Source organism: Oncorhynchus clarkii, chromosome 29 (assembly GCF_045791955.1).
Source record: "Oncorhynchus clarkii lewisi isolate Uvic-CL-2024 chromosome 29, UVic_Ocla_1.0, whole genome shotgun sequence".
NCBI lineage: Eukaryota > Metazoa > Chordata > Actinopteri > Salmoniformes > Salmonidae > Oncorhynchus > Oncorhynchus clarkii.
Window position 1 is genome coordinate 14,521,560 of NC_092175.1, and position 13,935 is coordinate 14,535,494.

The 13,935-nt window shown below is 40.8% G+C and overlaps 1 protein-coding gene across 4 annotated transcripts in view; it reads right to left on the minus strand.

The window, feature by feature from the left end:
- Nucleotides 1-13,225, minus strand: part of LOC139388647 (erbin-like) — a 129,971-nt gene extending 116,746 nt beyond the window's left edge. For all 4 annotated transcript variants that reach the window (XM_071135437.1, XM_071135435.1, XM_071135436.1 and 1 more), the window contains exon 1: nt 12,595-13,225. The gene's annotated coding sequence lies outside the window, so the exon portion shown is untranslated. The remainder of the gene's footprint in view (nt 1-12,594) is intronic.
- Nucleotides 13,226-13,935: the final 710 nt, after the last annotated feature.

Consider the following 13,935-nt stretch of genomic DNA (forward strand, 5'->3'; position numbering starts at 1 on the left):
TCCCCGTTCACCGATGACTGCATGGCCAAGCATGACTCCAACACCATCTTTAAGTTTGCTGACGACACAGGTGGCAGGCCTGATCACCTACAACGACGCGACAGCCTATAGGGAGGAGGTCATAGACCTGGCCATGTGGTGCCAGGACAACAACCTCTCCCTCAAAGTGATCAAGACAAAAGGAGATGATTGTGGACTACAGGAAAAGGAGGACCGAGCACGCCCCCAGTCTCATCGACGGGGCTGTAAGGGAGCAAGTTGAGAGCTTCAAGTTCCTTGGTGTCCATATCACCAAACTATCATGGTCCAAAACACACCAAGATAGTCGTGAAGAGGGCATGACAATGCCTATTCCCCCTCAGGAGACTGAAAAAATTTGGCATGGGTCCTCAGATCGTCAAAAAGTTCTACAGCTGGCCTCCCGGGTGGCGCAGTGGTCTAGAGACTCTGATGTGCCACCAGAGACTCTGGGTTCGAACCCAGGCTCTGTCACAGCCAGCTGCGACTGGGAGGTCCATGGGGCGACGCACAATTGGCCTAGCATCATCCGGGTTAGGGAGGGTTTGGCCGGTAGGGATATCCTTGTCTCATCGCGCACTAGTGACTCCTCTGGCGGGCCGGGCGCAGTGCACGCTAACCAGGTCGCCAGGTGCACAGTGTTTCCTCCGACACATTGGTGCGGCTGGATTTCGGATTGGATGCGCGCTGTGTTAAGAAGCAGTGCGGCTTGGTTGGGTTGTGTTTCGGAGGACCTTCGTCTCTCCCGAGCCCGTACGGGAGTTGTAGCGATGAGACAAGATAGTAACTACTAACAATTGGATACCACGAAATTGGGGAGAAAAGGGGGTAAAATTTAAAAAATAAGAAGTTCTACCATTGGGAGCATCCTGACTGGTTGCATCACTGCCTGGTATGGGAACTGCTCAGCCTCCGACTGCAAGGCACTGCAGAGGGTAGTGCGTACAGCCTAGTACATCACAGGGGCCAAGCTTCCTGCCATCCAGGACCCGTATGCCAGGCGGTGTCAGAGGAAGGCCCTAAAAATTGCCAAGGACTCTAGACTGTCTCTATGCTATCACATGGCAAGTGGTACCAGAGCGCCAAGTCTAGGTCCAAAAGACTCATGAACAGCTAATCAACAGCTAATCAAATGGCTACGTTATTCTTCTTAATTTTTATTTTTTAATAGGCATTTTCTTAATAAAACTGGGTTGTTGTGGCTGGCTATAGGGCTTGTCAGTAAGCATTTCAATAATGTTTTATTCGGCGCATGTGACAAATCAACATTTTATTTGATTGTTACCTATAAATCAGGATTGCCATTGCATTTTTCTCAAGCAGATCCTTACCCCCTAGCAACAGATGTGGGCTACACACACACAACCCCTCTCCCCACAATCAACTACAAGTTCAGATGCTCAATGGTTGTTACATACCAGAGCCCAACTCAAGGAAGGACTTGATTTACAAATGCATATAGTTACAGCTGTTTGAGAAAGCACGCAGGATTGAGCAGAAATGGGGAGATTTGATTTACCAATGTCAAGTCCTAGGTGATGAGATCAGATACCACCCCTTCCCCTGAAAAACACACACACACAGGCCTCCATTGTAACCATTTTCCCAAGCCTCTCAGATCTTTATTTTGTGCCACCAGGGTCACAATAATATGCCCCTTCTCTGATTGTCTGAATGTGACCACCTCCCCATGGGTTACTGCAGCCAGTGTTGCCAGCACTGCCACAACCGGAATCCCCACCAGCTAGGTACAAGGTTGTCATTAGCAGCTTTGAGAATGTCCTTGTATATTATGCTCTCCCATCAGAGGGATCTGGCTTGGTAGAACCAACCCTGCCAGGCAGGCTCAGAATCTTGAGGGGGCTGTGCTGCTCAGTAGGCCTCTGTCCACATTCCTCTTTATGTTTTGGCTGCATATAGCCAATTTACAGGAAGTTCATAAAACAGATAAGGACTTCTCTTTAGTGTATGGGTCGCTCAGGTGGGTGTCTAGGGTATAGGGTTGGGGACCGTTCCATCATGATAGGACAACAAATAAATAAAATTAGATGTATAATTTATATAGAAATGTATATCCCTCAGCTGCACAAAATTGTGTTGCCTGTTTTCGTAATATTTCAAATCAATACATTTCTCAAACCTTATGATTTGTTTAGTTATCCAGATTGAATGTTACGATTATATGAAGTGCTAATATATAGTCTAACTATATATATATATATATATATATATATATATAACTATAGTCTAACAAATATTGAATATTACGATTTTATCTTGAGGAAATCTGCACCGCTGTGTTCAGTCCGCCATCTTTTTTTCGAGAGCCAAGTCTGCCTACAGCCTACCCTAGTACTTTGTGATAATATGCAGACCATAACTCAAAATATGTTGATTGACACAAAAACTTTATTAAATTTACTTAAATTGTTCCCTCTTTCACGTCTCTCCCAAAGATGATCTATTGCCAGCAGCGTCTGAAAAGCATATTCCTCACGTCCTCTCTTCTCGCCTCCGTCAGAGGGGAGGGACCAGTGGCTTCCTCATCCAATGGATTTTGAGAATGAGGAGGCTGCAAGGAGTATGCAATTGAGATTCTCCCTGTTGGTATGCATGTGAGAGAGAGAGAATAGAACTCCGATGGGCCACACTCTTGTCTCGTTAATGATGTCATTACTGGTTACAGCGCACACTATAATAAAATAAGGTACTTCTATACAAAAGGTTGTTGATCAGTACATTAAAATAAGTCCCAAATTGAAGAGAAAGACATTTTCATAGGGATACAGATGACATCAGCCAAAACCACCTCAATAACTCAATGCATGCACACTCCTATTGAATATGCATTCACCTGTATTGTGAATAGGCCTAGGCTACATCTTGATTTACCCAGTTAATCAATAGAGATACCATTATGTTACATTGTATAATTTATTCATTAGGCTAATGCATACATCAAAGTCAAAAGTCTGGTATCGTGACAACACTAGTCTCATGTGAGTGAATTTATTTAACAAGGAGTTGAAATCCACTTAATTGTTGTGTGGCACATTATTTTCTTCTGTTGTGTTTCATAGGCCTATAGCCAGCCACGAAGTCGCGCTCACAGGCCATTTACTGTTCTTTGATTGATGACAGAACAGCTCGTGTTTACAAAAAGGTGTCAATCTCCTTCAACCAAATTCTTGTTTGTATTTTCCTAGGATTTGAATCCCATGTCAAGACTTTCCAGTGACTGGTCGGTGTAGCCTAGTGATGGATAGTTTTCGAACTAACGTCTCCTTCTAAACAGATCTGTGATGAACTGAACCAAATTGCATTGAGAGAGCCATTGATTTGGCTCCCTAATAATTTATGAAAACAGATGAAGATGTTGAATCTGGAGGCCTCCCAAGTGGCACAGCGGTCTAAGGCACTGCAGTGCTTGAGGCGTCACTACAGATCCGGGTTCGATCCCAGGCTGTATTGCAGCCAGTAAACGGGAGACGCACAATTGGCCCAGCATCATCCGGGTTAGGGGAGGGTTTGTACGGTGTGTTTCCTCTGACATATTGGTGCAGCTGGTTTTCGGTTTAAGTGAGCAGTGTGTCAAGAAGCAGTGCGGCTTGGCAGGGTCGTGTTTCGGAGGACGTATGGCTCTCGACCTTCGCCTCTCCCGAGTCCGTACGGGAGTTGCAGTGATGGGATAAGACTAACTACCAGATGGATTTCACGAAACTGGGAAGGTATGTGAACCCCTAGGCTAATGACTTCTCCAAAAGCTAATTGGAGTCAGCTAACCAGACGTGGAATCAATGAGACGAGATTCGAGATGTTGGTTAGAGCTGCCCTGCCCCGTAAAAAAAAAAAAAAATTTGAGTATGCCATTCACAAAAGGCATTGACTGATGTCCGAACCATGCCTCGAACAAGAGATCTCAGAAGACCTAAGATTAAGAATTGTTGACTTGCATAAAGCTGGCAAGGGTTACAAAAGTATCTCTAAAAGCCTTGATGTTCATCAGTCCACAGTAAGACAAATTGTCTATAAATTGAGAAAGTTCAGCACTATTGCTACTCTCCCTAGGAGTGGCCGTTGTGCAAAGATGACTGCAAGAGCACAGCACAAGAAGGCTCAATGAGGTTAAAAATGATCCTAGTATCAGCTAAAGACTTACAGAAATCTCTGGAACATGCTAACTTCTCTGTTGACGAGTCTACAATACGTAAAAACTAGAAGAAGCCACTACTGTCCCCCCCCATTGATGCCTGTCTGAAGTTCGCAAAAGAGCACCTGGATGTTCCACAGCGCTAATGGCAAAATATTCTGTGGACAGACGAACTGTAAAGTATGGTGGAGGAAGCATCATGGTTTGGGCTGCTTTGCTGCCTCAGGGCCTGGACAGCTTGCCATCAGACAGAAAAAAAATATTCCCATGTTTATCAAGACATTTTGAAAGAGAATGTAAGGCTGTCTGTCTGCAAATTGAAGCTCAACTGAAGTTGGGTGATGTAACAGGATGACCCAAAACGCAGAAGTAAATCAACAACAAAATGGCTTTAACATAAGAGTCTTGACCTCAACCCGATTGAGATGCTGTGACCTCGAGAGTGGTTCACACCATACATTCCAAGAATATTGCTGAAACGAAAGTTTTGTAAAGAGGAATGGTTCGAAATTCCTTTTGACCATTGTGCAGGTCTGATTCGCAACTACATAAAACATTTGGTTTAACCAGTTATAACCAGTTATTAAATCCAAGGGTTCACATACAATGAAGATATATAATTGTGTGTTTAATTAGATCAAGCAGACTATCTATTGTTGTGACTTAATTGAAGATCTGATCAAATTATGACCAATTTATGCAGAAATCCAAGTAATTCCAAAGGGTTCACATACTTTTTCTTGCCACTGTATATTGATAGGCCTACTGATTTGATTAAAATTGTCGACAACAGAGTAGTCAATTGCTGCTTTCTGTGTAGCAAAGCACATGTTTAACACCTGCTGAATTTTTCAATCATACATGTAGGTCTATTCATGGGCGTCTGACTTTGTATAAAAATGGGGGCGCACAATCTGGCAAGGGTCTAGGGGTCTTCCCCCTGAAAATGGTTGAAAGAGTAGACTAGATTTAGTTGTCACAAATTCAAAGGGTAGACGAGTAATCTAGTTGGAAAAACTAGTCTAATCTATCACCTTCCCTCAAAAGTCCCACCCACAGTGATTGATCAACAAGTCTGACTCTGAAACCCTACCAACTCCGTGACTCACAAACATCCTGCCCCATTTTTTTTCAAAAGTAACAATTGTCCCAGAAATGTCACTTAACAGAATGCTAACAAGTACTAAGGCATTCTCATAGCGGATGCTAGGTAAATGCTAATGAGCGCATGTAAACATTTACTGTTAGGACAGAACACCCAGCTCATAAAGTTATGCAGGTATCTCAAAAACACACAGTTTGCAGCACACACTCAAAACAAACATTAAGCAGCAGGGATCTTAATCCAGAAGGGGATTGTATTTGCTGCTCTTAACAAGAAGCTTAAACTGGCATGCTAACAGAAACCAGATGGACAGAATTTATTTGGCACATCTTAGACAGCTAACTTAGTTATAATCTATATAGCTGACAAACAGTCGTGAATTTCATACAAGTGTAAACTGATCTCACTTAAGTTCTGCTGCAGGAGTGACTTACCTTTGCTCATTGTGCTTTTTTGTAAACAAACACGTGACTGGCTCAAATCGCTTTTTTGGGAACCCCGAAACCCTAGTATACTGCCCAAGCCCCATTTTTCAGAACATTTTATTGCAAAGTCATGTCTTTCTAGTCAATATCACAACACATTTTACCAATCAGTGAGGTAAAGTTGTTAAAATATTCAATAATTTAGCAGTGTTTTTCAGATGGAATCACCAATATTGAGCTCGTTCTGCAACCCCCCCCCCCCCCCCAGTGAATACACTAACACTCGAGAGAAAAGGTTCCGTACATCTTAATAGAAACATTCCATTGCACTTACACACTCACTCAGACCCGACGCATTGCTCTGTAGTAATGGATCTGGAGGATGCGTCTAAATATTTCCTTTCCAGGGGGAGAAAAAGATCAGGTCATTGCGAAGCAGAAGATGGCTCCATGGAAAATGCCATAAATCACTACGGTAAGGTTTGACTGGTGAGAGGGGCCTTAACTTCTATGCATCATTGTTGCCGTGTCAGCTTTTTGCCATGCTGAGGAAGCAATGAATCTAGAACTATTTGTTGAGAGAGAGCGAGTGCTAAAATAGAGGCACAACAACCAATTATGTCCAGAGATAGAAACACTGAGCAAGGCAAAGGGAAAATACATGGAGTGTGTTTACAACAACATTGTCAGGGACATAACATCTTGTTCTGAGTGTCTAGCTTTGTATTGCTCCACCGATATCCTATTTTGTAAATGCCCTTTGATATTCTTCTGTGTTGTTTTGCAACTACAGAGTGACATGCATGGGTGGTTAGAGCAATACAGCCCAACACACGTTCTTGGTCATCAAGCAAGACAATATCAACATCTTCCTCAAATCAGAAATGTGGGAGTCTGCCAAAAATAGCCACAACGTCTTCCATTGGAGAATAGTGTGTTGGGTTTAGTGGAAAATCTTGGCGAATTCAAGTCAATTTCACATGAAATCTCTCTACATAATCCTCTTACACAGCTGGTTATTTGCACAGGCGAGCCAGTGGAACTGGCATGATCAAAGATGGGCTTACACCCATAGAAATAGAATGAATAGAGTGGGCGTCCCCATTCACATCAATGATAGCATAATGGTTGGACTGGTGGCCATTGTGAGCAGAGCCATATAAATAGAGAGTTAGGCCAGGTTTTAGAACAGCCGACATGTTAGAACCCATATAAAACTTTATTCTTGAAATGTTGGCGATGTAACAATACGAGAGCGCCTATGACAGTTCCCTAAGAAATTACCCGCTGTAAACAAGCAAAACAGAGCAGCGAATTTAACATACATTTGTATTGATTAGCATTTGGGATAATGCATATCCAAGTCTTTACTGTGTTGTAGTGTCAACAAATTGCATATCTGGGTCTTTCTATAAATAAAAATGGGGCCAACGTGCTGACATTAGGATCAACATTTCAAAATGGGTTGAAACAACAACAAAAATATATATTTTCCATGCAGTACCACATGTACTTAGAGGAATAAAATGTAATATATGCAAACTGACCCACAACTCCACCTATACACAGTGAATAGTCCTGAGCCTGAATATACAAAACATTAAGAACATTTTCCTAATATTGAGTTGCACAATCCATATCTACATTTTCTCAAGGCTTAAAAATCTTTATTTAACCTGTCCCTTCATCTTCACTAATTGAAGTGGATTTAACAAGTGATATTAATAAGGGATTCACCTGGTCAATCTGTCATGGAAAGAGCATGTGTTCATAAATACATGATCAAGTCAAATTCAAGGACATTTTCAAGCACTTATGTCATTTTCAGGGACCTCATGTTATACAATTGTATAATTTATATAATTCTACATAAGGCCTAATATAGAACCCCTCCATCCCCACAAAAAGCATGAAAAAAGCATAAAAAGAAAAAGTAGGCCATTACCACTAAGAATAATTCATGTTATAGACCTTGACAATGCATTGATAATCAAATTATTATTACGTTCTAAAATATGTGACAATGATATGGACATTGGCTCCAGAAAGATCGCCATGCCTGCATCCAATGTGGCCAACGCAGGCACACATAATAAATCCATGAATAGCGGTAGCATTAATCTCACCATCACTGTTTTCATAATGTGAAAGTGGCCAAAAACCAGGTTCCCTTTTTTAATGGAGGGATGTACGGAAAGCCAAGTTGAAGTCAACATGTGTTGTCGTCCTCATAACAACCACGTGATTTAACTGCAACAGAGTAGCGCAACACCCTTCAATTAAAGCGGCGAGAAACAAACTAAAGCGGCCACATCTCTCACAAAAACTGTAAAAAAATATATATTTTGTTTTAAATCGTGGAGCAAGAACTTCTAAATTGGCTACAATAATTACAAGGACTTTTCAAGCACCAAATTGAGGAAATGTCTGATTTTAAAGGTAGGCCCATTCCAGTAAACTACTTCAAGCCAGGTATTGTTTAAAATTGCAGGTCTAACATGGAAAACAAAATGTCATGTTATTTCATTACCAGATGAATAAGCCCACTAGGCTACGTAATTTGTAATCATTATATCCAGAATAATTCATAGGAATAGCGTTGAGTGTTGCTCAATAGTCTATTTTACACAATTGCGCAGTGTCCAATCCGAGACACAAAAACATGAAATCATTACCTTGATATTTTCTCTGTTAAATCTAATGACAACCTGCTGTAAATCAAGCAGAAAACAGATTATCAACAATTGGCTAGGGATATTAGATCCAACATGGATCCAGCCACAAACCGTCTTCACCGGCATAATGAATGAGACACCAATATATTCTGGACATTCCTCGCAAACACCTTTTTTCAGCATCACATGCGCCATCACAACTGCTGTTCATCCCTTGACAGTCATTCGGAAAATTCCTACCTAGATCTGATGACGATGTGTGAAAATATCACAACGTAACTAATCAGCTGGACACCAGATACACATCCAACAAGTATTACGCAGAAGTATTGAAGAACCACTTTATTGTTAGTATCAATATAGGTTTTAAATATCAAGGTGACTCGTTCGTTTAGAAGCATACGATTTTGCAATCCGATATATTATTTTGGATTTGTGTGCCCCATCCCCACAACATACTGCTGCTGTGTCATTTTGGGAACATGATGAGCATGAGGGGTAAGGGAAAATATATAGTATGCATGGAAACCATCCTAATTATCTAATGTAAATGTGCATTATGTAACACTTTCACCTACAATAGTAATTAGCCTAATGTAAGCCCTGCCTATGGCTTCAAAATCTAAGTGGAAAATGAATTAATCATAGAAACATTTCAATTGTAATAGGTAGGGCCCTAACGAGTTTATTTTCAGAGACAAAACGGGCTGAATCACTGAGTCAGCCAGGTGTCGGGAACATATCCTCTTTGTTCAACACCATCAGAACAAGACATCTTGTCTCGTGGAACATGAAAGCAGGAATAGTGATACAAATTAGAAATACAATTTAAATCGAATTACATATCGGGATATTATTTGACGATACACCGTATCTTTTTGACAATATCGCAATATTATTTTTGAGCTAGTTGACTAACTGCACCAAAACTCAGTATTTTCCCTTCCTTTCTCCATATTTTTACATTTCGAGCCAATCCGTTGTCAGCACTTTAATTACCATGACTGATCAAAGCCATGAGAAAACAAGTTCTCTCTTGTCCCTCGGGAGAAGACATATGGTGAGCAATATGTTTGGAATATCAAAATGCAAAAATCACATTCATGAATTGCAATACATACCATATCGGCACCTAAGTATCGTGATAATACTGTATCGTGAGGTCCCTTGCAATTCCCATCCCTAAGCAGGAAGTAAACAAAAAGGTGAACAAAAAAGTTGAGATGGGGGAAGAGTACTTCCATATTGAGTCAATGTGGAGGTATTGGTTCTATTTGAATAAAAATTAATGAAAGCAAGAACAGATAATTATTTTGTTTAGGCTACATGTGGCTTTGGCTATCATCTAGAGCAGTGGTCACCAATAGGTCGATCGCGATCTTCAAGACATTCTTAGTTGTTTACCAAACATTTCTGAAGAAAAGCCAATGATAAAGGCATTAAAGGCCTGCGCTGTTGGCAGTAGGTGCACTTGATTCAAAAGCCCTGCACATCGGGTAGGCAGTGTTCCCATTTTGAATCATTTCATTAGTCTGAAAAGAAGATGAGAGAAAAAAAAAGTGAGAAAAAAAATAGCCTGACCGGGAGATCTGTGGCTAAATCGAATGGCCCACACAGTAGGCACAATCAGATAGCTTAAATCACTATGCCTACAGCTTCCACGACCCCGGCCACAGCAAAGTTTGATACCAGCCTACATGAGATTTCATAACTTTTAAAACCATGACCAGAGAGCGACTCAAAGAATACAGCAAAGAGCTGCTGTTTTTATGAGTGAGTTCATGTCTAAGTTTTTAATTCAGCACTGTCACTGTTTTTATTCAACACTATTACAAAACATGCCTCTCCCTACTTCCACTCGCGCTGCAATGAATGAGTAGTCAAGTGTATCGATAGCCCTGCGTTTTCATAAGGAAGAAGGTGTCCCCTCTCTCTGGTCAGCCTCATCGGAAGAAAGGAAGGAGAGCAGGGACCATGAGAGGCGGACCATCCGCTGCTCTCTACGCTGAGACTTCAGTGCATTCAAGACAACTGGGAACTCCAAAAATAAAAAATAAAAGCGAACCGGTCATCCAATCCAAGTCGGAAACTCTGGCATCTTTCCAGAGCTCAGACTTTCTGACCTGAAAATCACTGACGTCATGATTTGACCTCTTTCACTTGACCTCAGTCATTTTCTATTAAAAAAGGTATCTTTACTTTTACTAAAGAATGACAATTGGGTACTTTTTCCACCACTGCCAAAATACAAGTGGCCCACTTCCTTATAGCAAGGCTTGGTTGGTCAAATCTGATTATACAATCAAATCACCCTCAAACTTTATCTTATTAAACCTTGCATTGGTAACCGGTATGAACATGCCAGGAAAGGAAATGCTACAGCCTACACTTTGCCTACAAGACTACAACAAAATCATGGTCAGTCTCAAACCAAAAGCACAATCAATCTTACCAATGAGCCAAGTCAAAGAACAAATAATTCAACATGGGCCAAATTTGAATTGGCTGTTCTACAGGAATGCAATCTGAGAGGGAGCTGAGGACCATTGTGTGTAATATGCTCACTCACGTCTACTGCTGTACATTGCTATGAAATTCTAAACTACCTGTAAGAGGATGGTGCTGTTACCAAGAAGCTTAAACTTACAGGCTAACAGAAACCAGATGGACAGAATTTTTTTGGCACATCTTAGATAGCTAACGTAACAGTTATAATCTATATAGCTGACAAACAGTAGTGAATTTCATACAAGTGTAAATTGATCACCTCACTTAAGTTCTGCTGCAGGAGTGACTTACCTCACAAAGCTCTCATTTCGCTCCTTGTGCTTTTTTGTAAACAAACGTGACTGGCTCAAATTGCTGTTTTGGGAAACCATCCCATGTCTTTTTCCAAATACCCTGGTATACCGCCCAAGTCCCATTTTTCAGCACTCGAGAGAAAGGGTTAAAAACAGACCCTGTTAATGAGAGGACTTGACCAGTGTTACCTGAACTGTGCCTTGTCTTGCATTTTCCCTTTACCAGGATGACTCAGGATGTCAAATCAACAGGATCACCTTTGGACAGTTCTAATAACCTGAGGTGTTAGTTTGGCCTGGGTAAGTGTGTGTGTGCTGGTGCCGAGTAGTCAGCCTGATAATCCAGTGAAGATGAGCCTGCCTACTAAGAGCCTACAATCCCCTGAATCAACCTTATCTTGTTAGCTAGATTCATCACCTGCTAATTGCCTAAACTCACTAACCGTAAAAGCAACACAAAGCAGTCATTTTTAAAAAAGACAGGTTTTACTTGGCATAGACAAAGCATATGGTGACTCACAGATAAAGCTTGTAATGGCCTACTTATCCAGGGTAAATACAAAATCATAGATGTTTGCATATTAAAAAGAAATTCACAGCTTCATGGTTTTATAAAATGTTAACCTCCCATTTTAAAATCCCAGAGTCATTGTAGGGTTCCGGTCTAGCTAGCTAATCATTCTAGAATGACATTGGATAGCTCCATTTTTAACACTAAGGTTACCATATCAGATAAATCCGTCGTGAGATTAGCCTCATTAAAATACATTATCAAAACCAGCAGATCGAAGTTAGCCTGGGATTCTAGCTAATCGTATTAGTAAAGGTGAAAGCTAATGAAAATGCCAAGATGTCGAGTACAGGTCAAGACATCTGTCCTAAAACACGAACTGAAGGTATTCGGCAAATGAAGTGATGAACAACATGCATTTAATCTCGTTATTTACAGTTCTTTGTCCTCTTATTTCCTTCCGCATTATACTGATTGTCAATAAAGAGGACTCGTGCCTTTATCTGTCACGCCTATGGAACGACTGCATTATCCAATACGTTAGCCAGCATGAAACATTGTCATATAGTAATTAATTGGGTTGTTGGTCGCCTACTAGCTAGTAGGGTTACCTAGTTAACACAGAAAGTACACGGTAGATTTGACATTGCAGTTTAGGAAAACAAAACAATAGTAATTGTCATAGTGATATTCCAGTCTGTAAAACTAACAACCTAACAGCATATCGCTAACTAGCCAAAGCCATTCCATTAGTAATTGTGAGTTTGCCAACACTTTCGTAAGGAAATCCACCTGTGAAGAGTGCAAGTTAGCGAGAACACACACACGCCAACCGCTAGTTTGCTAGCTAGCTAACACGTTACAACAGTGGTTATGGTATAACAAGTGTCGTTAACTGACTTCACTTACCGTAAAATGATGTCGAATTAGTTATATAGTCCAGAAATTGCTGAAAAAACACGAAACTTTTAAACTGTATCAATTCGCTGGCCGACTACGTTTTCCCCTTCAAGGATCCACTCAAAGTACACTTAGCGTTAGCTAGCTAGATAACTGGCTAGCTATCCAGTTAGCAAACGCATTCTTTCGCGAGAGACCAATCCCCTCGAAAGTTGTTTAGCATTCCGAGTTTGCGTCTCGCTGAAAAACAGTGTCCAGTGTGTCAGACAATAAACAAAAAGTAATGACTAAAATAAAACGGGGGACACAAGTATTCGATTTGATAAGATATTTGGGTTAAAAATATTAAAAAAGGAACATTAAAATGAATCCAAAATGTCCACAACAGCCAATGAAATTGCTACAGGCAACAACAACAAAATCCACCACCACGAAAGAAGAATCCTTTCCTCTGAAGAACGCTGCGCCGAAATGTTTTCAATCCTAATCTCCCGTTATTTTTGCCATTCAAAAAATTATACAATACATCTTGTTTGTAGCAAGAACACGCTACAATTCACGACGAAACACAGAGTTGGCCACAGACTGTCAAGCCAACACCAGTGTATGCTGCTGTATCGTTGGCCCAGTCAGTAAATCCAGTGGGGGCAACGACAACCCTGCATCTGATGGACATGTTGATGTAACCAATGGAATGGGTGTATCAGTCGTTCGTAAATTATGTTCACCAATACGCTTTGTGGAGAGGTAGCTAGGACATATTTTACAGTATATTGTTCGCTGTTGTGATACTTACTGCTCACAATTACTTGGAAGGTTATTTTAGATGTTATTTTACAACAGAAAACAATGTACATTTGTTGTTGTGTGAACAAGACTTGCATTAGGTCCATTGAGGGATATGCACATGACAAAGGGGTACAGTCACTCAAACAGAGTAAAGTGATGATAGTGATGGAATGTGCCACTGATGCATAATCATAATCGAGTTATTTTCCCTCCCTTCTTTGATGTAATAACCGCTGATACCATTTGAATAGATTAAAGTAATTATCCAATGATCCCCTGTGAAGATAGATTGGGAAATAAGCGTTGTTTTGACATGACAAATAATTACTCCCAAATACAACAGAGAGACTGAAGAACATCAATGTAGCTACAAGTGCAAAAGCATATACTGCATTTGAACGAATATGTTTTAGACGTCACCTTGTGGGCAAATTCGATTTCAAATTGTGATTTTTCTACGATGTTCCAGCCTTTAGCCAAAGAGTGGTCTCCCAGACGAGGATTACATCTACCTCTGGACTGAAAAGCACGCCCAACTGAGAATCTCCATTGAAGTGCTTT